General features: G+C 33.5%; 1 pseudogene; it reads left to right on the top strand.

The window, feature by feature from the left end:
- Positions 1–448: 448 nt before the first annotated feature.
- LOC134484844 (vomeronasal type-2 receptor 116-like) lies at positions 449–9,305 on the top strand (annotated as a pseudogene).
- Positions 9,306–9,578: the final 273 nt, after the last annotated feature.

The raw sequence follows: 9,578 nt of genomic DNA, 5'->3' as shown, positions 1-9,578 counted from the left end.
GTCCAAATGATATGGACCATTTATAACTTCTCAACTCTTGTCTTAATAAAAAAATTCTGAGAAAATCTCTTGTGTTCATATATATTGGGGTTGACACATGGTCTTTTGAAGGCTGTTCAAGAGAAGATTGGCCTTTGGAATATTTGTGGCATGGATGTTAATGAAATCATGGCAGCTGTGGATGGAGAACATTATCTTCAAAACATGTTTTTGGAAATGTTTTGATCAAAAGTTTTCAGACCTCAGACGTAGAGCTTGAGGCCAGAATTTTCCCATTGTATTCAGGGAGAAGAACATAGGATGAATGGAAAGGAACTGTTGAATATAATTAAGTGGATCTCCAGACAGCAGAAGCCTTAAAATATACAAACTGGTGTAAATATGTGTGTTATGTTTGCCTGCATAAGAATCAGGTTTCACAACTGCTCCATCCTAGATCCTAGCAGACATGAAGAAGCTGTGTGCTTTCACTATTGCCTTTTTTTCCCTGAACTTTTCTCTCATCTTCAGCTTGACCGAACCCAATTGCTTTTGGAGAATAAAGAAGAATGAAGATGATGATGGAGATTTGCGAGGTGACTGTGGTTTTCTACTTTTTACATTCGAGAAACCTATTGAAATTTTTTATACTCACTTTTTTAATTTGAGGTAAGTTATTAAATTTATTTCCTGCTTCAATATTATGAATTAGAAATATGTAATTGTGTACACAACCTGTGAGATTCTGTCCTGTTTTTCCCCTTTTAACTTTAAGAACCACAGAAAATTAATTATAACTTCAATCACTATTTTAAAATTTTCAAATGTGTCACAGTTTACGTTAGCCTTACTACATTGGCTCTAGTTCACAAAGCTGGAAAACGAGAGAGACTGGATTCTATCTCTTAAATCTTTTTTGATATCATATGTTGAAATATGTTTTTACCTTTACCTTGAATCATAATTCCCACTTTTGGCACGTGACTGCATCACTTTCTCTCTTCAACTTTCTGCCTAGCATTCCTGTATAAGCATGCATGTAAAGGCCTCAATAAAATGGTCATCTAATTTTGGCCTCTAAAAGTTGGGCATACATACATTGAAATATGTATGGTGTGGTGGTGGAAGGATGTCTACTATATATGATTACATGTATATTATTACATATATATTATGAGCACATATATGTACTTTGTATTATAAAATACTCTTTAAATGAGCCCCTCCTGTCATTCTGGGGCTGTCATTGATTATGGAAAAAGCCTGCCAGAGTTCTTATACTGTTACCAGAATATCTTTTCATCCAGTGATGCAAACACTCAGGCACATATTAGAATTATTATCTTCATTATATAGATATTCAATATTTTTTAATTTTTAAAAATATGTAACATTAGAGATCACCTAGGAGAATAAATGTGCTTCTTCTGGATAAGAAGCTGTTCTCAATGTGGATACATACTTCTTAGATTCCAAGTGTGAGATGGTATCATTAGTGGCTGCAGATCATGAGAGAAGGGATGCGGAAATCACTCAAATTTTAGCTAATCAATGTGCTTCATTCTTTCATAAACTGAAGTTTCCTGCACTTTCTATCCCTGACTCTCATCCCATTTCTTATTCAATTTTTGTGTCTTTGGGATGTAAACAAAATATTTTCGAATTGATAGCCACAGTATACTATGTACACTGTAATAGTAGTTGTGGCTTCACATTATTGTAATTCTGTGTGAGGTTAGTAAAAATTTCATTTCTGATGCATTCTATATCATCCCAGATCTCATTGGAAAAAATAGTGGACATTCTCATTACTGACACTTCCATAAGCGATAGTAAGATTTAAATTTACAAATATGTGAATTGCATCAATACACTTTTACGGTTTAAAAAGGAAAACTTAGCTCCAAACATTTAATTGAAAAGTGCTAATTTCAGCAAAAGAGCATGTTTGGTGTTTTACTCCTGATGAGAGGTAATTGCTAATAGTAACAGATGAACAGATGAACTGCCAACTGTGCTTGGGCAGAGCAACACATACCAAGTGAAAGAAGATCTTACTGTAGAGACATCTCTTAAAGAATCTTAAAGAATTAAGAAGCCTGAAGTATTAAGAGAAATCTCAATCCACTTTTACAAAATTAAAATAATAACAACACACTGAAAAATAACTTTAAGTTGATGTGTAATGGAGCCTATAAACTATTATTCAGGTTACATAGGATATTCTATCATTTGATGTACTTGAAATGAATAAATAAATTTAAGGTGAATATATCTTTGTATATTTATTGTTTAATGAATACTAACAGTGAAAACTATTAGAAGCATGTTCTATGAACAAGGAAATATTATTGACAATGCTTCTCACTATGCATAAAATTAGCATTTTCATAATGTTTAACATGAAAGAGTTTTTCCTAATTTGATATTTAAAAAAATGTTCTTACTGATACCATAAATTCTCTCCTAAAAACACTGATACGCTTTTCGAAGTAAACTGATTGTTAGATAATTTACACAGATACATAATTCATTTTGCATACACTTACTCTATGTTAGGTATTATTATGTAAGGGCTTTTGAACATACTTATAAATGATTCACATTTTAATATTTTATGCTCTTTTACTCTGCTTGATAGTTGAAGGATATTTTGAGTTTTGAAACAAGTCAGTATGCAACATTAGGTATAGGATCATGACTAATAGAAATTATGAAATATGCATTAATGATATTTTTAGGGTGCAAAGGTATATGAATATAAAAGTTGAACAAAATTTTTGATGTAATATATGATTCAAAAAATATTAAATATTATTATATGTTTGAATATAAAGTACATTTAAATACTAAAAATATAAGGCAAATGTGTTATGTATTTCATGTGTAGTTTAACTCATGCTTCTTATTTTGTATTTGTGGAATTACATCTCCACAATTATATTGTAACAGTCTTACTCAGTTTGGCTCTAATGTAGTTTGAAAATGGTATTCAGAGATAAAATAGTCCCCTTATTGACAATTACAATTACAAAATTTATCATATGTTAGTGTCCTAGGTCTATGAATTCTTAAATTGTATTCAAATCTTAAGATCTCTAATTTATGAGACTTATTTCATGACATTTAGACAGAGATTTAGAATGTCCTGTGGTACAAATTTAACTGCAATTGAAATTTTATTTTTCAAACATCTCGCTTAATCATCATTATGCTTAGTTTTAGAATACCAGCAAGAAAATATGAGTTTTTTCTGGTACTGATTTTTGCTACCGATGAGATCAACAAGAATCCTTACCTTTTATCCAACAAGACTTTGCTATTGGCATTCGTTGCTGACCTGTGTGAAAGTACAATGAGAGTTCTGGATGAAGAACGTTTTAAATATCAAAATATCAATTTCAAAATGATTAATTATTACTGTGGAACAAAGCAAAGTTGTGATGTAGAACTTATAGGACCGTCATGGACAACTTCCTTAAAACTGTCAATTTATTCAAGGACACCAAAGGTAATAATGTGTGACATTGGACAAATTACCAACATTTAAATTCCATTTATATGTGCCTCAAAGAAAACTTGGACCACGTACATTTGTGGGTATGCTTCTACACACACACACACACACACACACACACACACACACACAAACACACACACACACACACACAAACACACACACACACACACAATAAAATAATCAGATTGTATAACTCTACTGGGCAAACAGGAAAAAATGTTTTCTAGAACATTCACAATTGTCAGAAATATTCTAGAATATAATATGAAAAATATATGATATTTATAGATAAATTTTACTACCCTCATTCTGAGTTCTGAATGGTGAGTAACTTTATTTGTATATATGTCAAACCTCCTAACAATCATATTCCTCATGTGGATGTTTCGTCCTCTCTTCTATACTCTTCAGATTTTCTTTGGACCATTTAATCCTAACCTGAGTGACCATGACCAGTTTCCCTATATCTATCAGATAGCAACCAAGGACACATATTTGTTCCGTGGCATGCTATCCTTGATGTTTCATTTTGGATGGACTTGGATAGGACTGGTCATCTCAGATGATGACCAAGGTATTCAGTTTCTCTCAGACTTGAGAGAAGAAATGCAAAGGCATGCGATCTGTTTAGCTTTTGTGAATATGATCCCAGAAACCATGCAGACATACAAGACAAGGGTTAAGATATATGACCAACAAATTATGACATCTTCAGCAAAGGTTGTTGTCATTTATGGTGAAATGAACTCCACTCTAGAACTCAGCTTTAGAAGATGGGCATATTTAGGTGCACAGAGAATCTGGATCACAACCTCACAATGGGATGTCATCACACACAAAAAAGATTTCAGCCTTGATTTCTTCCATGGGACTGTCACTTTTGCCCACCACCACAATGACATTCCTGTGTTTAGGAATTTTTTGCAAACAATAAACACATCCAAGTATCCAATAGACATTTCACAGTCTATGCTGCAGTGGAATCATTTTAACTGTTCAATCTCAAAGAGCAATAACAAAATGGATTGTTTTACGTTCAACAACCCATTGGAATGGTTAGCACAGCACACATTTGACATGGTCCTGAGTGAAGAAGGTTACAATTTGTATAATGCTGTGTATGCTGTGGCTCACACCTACCATGAACTCATTTTACAACAAACAGAGTCTCAGAAAATGGAAGAACCCAAAGGAATATTCACTGACTGTCAGCAGGTAACATTTCTTACATTTCATTATGCTTAGATTTATCAATATGACCTTTCAGGCCCCTGAGAAGTTCACAAACATTTGTTAGAGGTTATGTCTCAGTGTAAAGTTTTCTATACTGCAAAACTCCAAAATGAATTTCATATATAGATATATATCATGCACAGTGATAACTTTTAAGAGGAGACAATACATTTTTATAAATATCAGTGAAGGGGTTGGGGATTTGGCTCAGTGGTAGAGCGCTTGCCTAGGAAGCGCAAGGTCCTGGGTTCGATTCCCCAGCCCCGAAAAAAAAAATAAATATCAGTGAATTGTGTGACAATGTGTTTCAACATTTAACCAAATGTGTTCAAAATTTAAAAGGAGCCAAGGATTTTATCATGAAATCCTTAAGTGATGACTAGACTAGAATATTTTTCTCAAGAAGAATTTTTCAAAATAAGTACAGTTGCTCGGATAATTGTTATTCATTTAAGTTAATAATTTATAAAACAACAAATGATGAAGAGTGCACATTTTATTAAGGTTACGTTTATTTCATATATGTATTCAGTATATACATGATTGATCCACTACCATTCTTTACTTCCAAAACTTCCAGAATTATTAACTTCCCCTTATTTCTTACGTATTTGGCTTCAGCTTTTAAATATTATTTTGACAAACATGTGTACACAAACACACACATACCATGTGATTTGTTCTCTGGTAATCATTTATTCTAGCTTTTTTACCATCAAACATTTATTTGAAATATATTAACTATATACTTCAAATATATATATAACTGTATAATTATACAGTATAACATATAACTATAACTTGTAATAATGCAGTATCATGCACTTTACTACATGGGATTAATTTAACACACCTGTCTTTTCTGAAAGACATTAAAAGATTATGGGACATTCTCAATTTGGCATTCTGTGTATTTATATGCATATATAATCATCTAATGATTAATCTCATTTAGGAGGTTTCTTTGCTAAAAACTAGGGTATTTATTAACCCTGTTGGAGAACTGGTGAACATGAATCATAAGGAAAATCAGTGTGCCAAGTATGACATTTTCATCAATTGGAATTTTCCACAAGGCCTTGGATTAAAAGTGAAAATAGGAAGCTATTTTTCTTGTTTACCACAGAGTCAACAACTTCATATATCTGAAGACTGGGAGTGGGTCACAGGAGAAACATTGGTAGGTATACTACAATTTTATTTTTTTAAATATATCTAAATTTTAAAATAGCAAGCACTCAAATAATATCCATGTGGTTAAAACCAATTAATATGCTCGCAAATGACCATTCTCAGTTACAAGCACCAAAAATTTAGTAACACTGAAATTCATGTAATCTGGTCATAGGGATCAAAGGACTCAGAATTCCATGTTCAATTGCATCCCTGTGACTATTTACTGCATACTACGGAAATATATTTATTAAATTTATAGCAATATATATACACACAGACACCTACACACACAAACACATATGTGTGCATATATATACATATATATGTGTACCTACACATAAACCATGAAATTATCTGCTTCTATGAACATAGCTGTAGCCCAATTGAGTATAGAATAGATTCATTAAGAGAAGTATTTTTCCAGATTCAAACTTTTCTTTTGCTAATTTATAGATTTTATTATTAATTTTATGTATTTACTTTTTAATATTATCCTCCTTCCCAGTTTTCCCTCCTCTCCATAGTATTGCCTTATCTGGCATCAGTGAAGAAAGTCCCTTGGTTCTGTAGAGCGTGCATGCCACAGATTATGAGAATGTTAGATCAGGGAGGCCAGAGTGGCCGGATTGTTGTAGGAGCTCTCTAATAGAAGCAGAGGGAGGGGTGGAATGGGGATTAAAGGTTTTCTTTTACACTTAGAAAAAGTTCATTAATTGTATGAGAGTCTTGTATGACATTCTTTGTTCTTACTCATTGAACAAGGATTTCTTGATATATCCTACCTTCTCTCTCCTTACAACTCAGTTTTGTTATTATTATATTTTGAAGTCTTGAGAGAAAAACTGATGCCACATAAATGTTCCATTTAAATTAACAAGTTTAGCAAGGACAAAATTTAGATTCTGATACCTGAATTGTTACATATATATTACATGACATAGGAATTATTGTATGACATTCAGTGCATTGCAGGTTAATACAAAATAATAAATTATCAGAGGAATATATCCGGTAATATCCCATATATTAATCTATGGGTCATTTTACTTATGATGTATTCATGAACTACACAAACATACACATTAAATACATATTTGTATATTATAGATAATGTGCATTGTTTATGTATATATATTTTATAAATATGTATGTGTGTGTTTGTGTGTGTGTGTATGTCTGGATGTCTGTGTGTGTGTGTGTGTGTGTGTGTCTGTATGTGTATTGCCTCAGGTTCCCTCCTCAGTGTGTAGTGTGAGATGTATTGCAGGATTCAGAAAAATTCATCAGAAACAAACAGCCGACTGCTGCTTTGATTGTGTCCAGTGCCAAGAAAATGAGATTGCCAATGATACAGGTACATACTTGCATGCAGAAGAAAATATGATGAATTTGAATACCTTCTCTTTACAAACTAGAAATATGATATGACCTAGATGGAAACTAAATCCCAAAATCTCCATGTTTCAGAATTTAATTAGTTAAATAATATCAGTTTCTCTTGGGCCCAGTAAATTATCTGCAATATCTTCTACAAACAACCCATGTCTCTCACAATACAATGCTGAATGGTTTTATATTATGCAGAAAAAGTTTAGGGGGACATACATGTGTAACAATTTTTAAAAAATAATTTTAGGCATAACCTGAGCAAATGTTTATTCTTCTTCGATTCTTTGTACAAAGAATCTTGATTACATGTACAGTGTACAATCTTTCTGTCATCCTGCTTGGTCCCTGACAAAGACAAGATGCTCAGAACAACAAGTGTTCTCTAGTGAAACATATTTTAAGAGCTTACATGGCATAAAGGATTAGGCATTTCCTATCAAAGAATTAGAATAAGAGTGACGATTTCAAGAATACAACAAGAGATAGGAGAGTACTTATTATTAATCACAGCCTAACTAAGGAAAGTGGGATGAATGTCAATATCGAAAATCTCCATGCCATAACCTTCTATAGCTATAAACAAGGAAATTGTAGTTGGGGGAAAGGAAATTGTACCACAACAAGAGGGATATGCATAAGTTTATGAGGCATAAGGCTTCAAGAATGAAAATATTCCTTTACACACACAGTATTTGAATGAGGAATTGTATGTTCACAAGCCTAAGGATAGATACAGACAAAGTGCACAATTCCAAAAGCAAAAGAAATACATGTTTTTCATCAACCGGCATCAATAAATACGTCAGCATACTAACCTTGTCTCTGAATAGTGAAATTATATTTGAGAAATAAAATAAACTGCGATTATGCATATTAGTAATCATATTTTTATTTTAATTTTGTTTAAGCGACAACATTTCCATTTTCTACGATGATGATTTGTTCCATCACAAAACATAGGTAAATAGATAGCAAACTTAAGTTAGTAGTTCCTAGAGCAATAATGAAAAAAATACATTCTCAACCCCAAACTATTTATTGATATATCCTCTGAATAAAACAAATATACAATTATTAACTACACAAATGTGATATCTTATAAGGGATTATTGTTCTTTGCCAGCAGATATGGAGCAGTGTGTGAGGTGTCCAGATGATTCGTACGCCAACTTAGAACAAACCAAGTGCCTCCAAAGAGCTGTGACATTTCTCGCTTATGAAGATCCACTGGGGATGGCTCTAGGCTGCATGGCCCTGTCCTTCTCAGCCATCACAACTCTAGTACTAGTCACTTTTGTGAAGTACAGGGATACACCCATTGTGAAAGCCAATAACCGCATTCTCAGCTACATCCTGCTCATATCTCTGGCCTTCTGTTTTCTCTGCTCATTGCTCTTCATTGGACATCCCAACCAGGCCACATGCATCCTGCAGCAGACAACATTTGCAATATTTTTCACAGTTGCTATTTCTACTGTGTTGGCTAAAACAATAACTGTGGTCACAGCTTTCAAGCTCACTACTCCAGGGAGAAGGACGAGGAAGATGATGATAAAAGGGGCAACTAACTTGCTCATTCCCATTTGTACACTAATTCAACTTGTTCTCTGTGCAATCTGGTTGGTGACATCTCCTCCATTTATTGACAGAGATATACAATCTGAACATGGGAAGGTAATCATCATTTGCAACAAAGGCTCAGTCACTGCCTTCCACTTTGTCTTGGGATATTTGGGCTCCTTGGCTCTGGGGAGCTTCACTGTGGCTTTCTTGGCTAGGAACCTTCCTGACAGATTCAATGAGGCCAAGTTCCTAACATTCAGCATGTTGGTGTTCTACAGTGTTTGGATCACCTTCCTCCCTGTCTACCACAGCACCAAGGGGAAGGTTGGTTGTTGTGGAGGTTTTCTCCATCTTGGCTTCTAGTGCAGGGTTGCTAGGGTGCATATTTGTCCAAAAGTGTTATGTTCTTTTAGTTCGACCAGATTTAAATGTTCTTCGGAAATAAAAAGATAAATTGCTTTATCAAACCTTTGAGAGTTTTAAAATTTTAGATGGTACTCAACATATCTATTTTGCTTCGTCATAAAAAAGTTTTCATAAATCATCAAAGAAAATTAAGTAATATCTAGGGATAGTATTTGTAACACAGAACAGCACTGCCTAAAGCAATACTAATTAGTAAGTTTTGGTGGCAAATGAGCTCTCAGAAGCCTAAACATATTGAGAACAGGCAATCTCCATTAATGGGAGGTTGCAATCACTTTGATTTGTAGATATG

This window comes from Rattus norvegicus, chromosome 1 (genome assembly GCF_021556685.1).
Source record: "Rattus norvegicus strain SHRSP/BbbUtx chromosome 1, alternate assembly SHRSP_T2T, whole genome shotgun sequence".
Classification (NCBI taxonomy): domain Eukaryota; kingdom Metazoa; phylum Chordata; class Mammalia; order Rodentia; family Muridae; genus Rattus; species Rattus norvegicus.
This window is presented reverse-complemented; position numbering and strand designations above follow the sequence as displayed.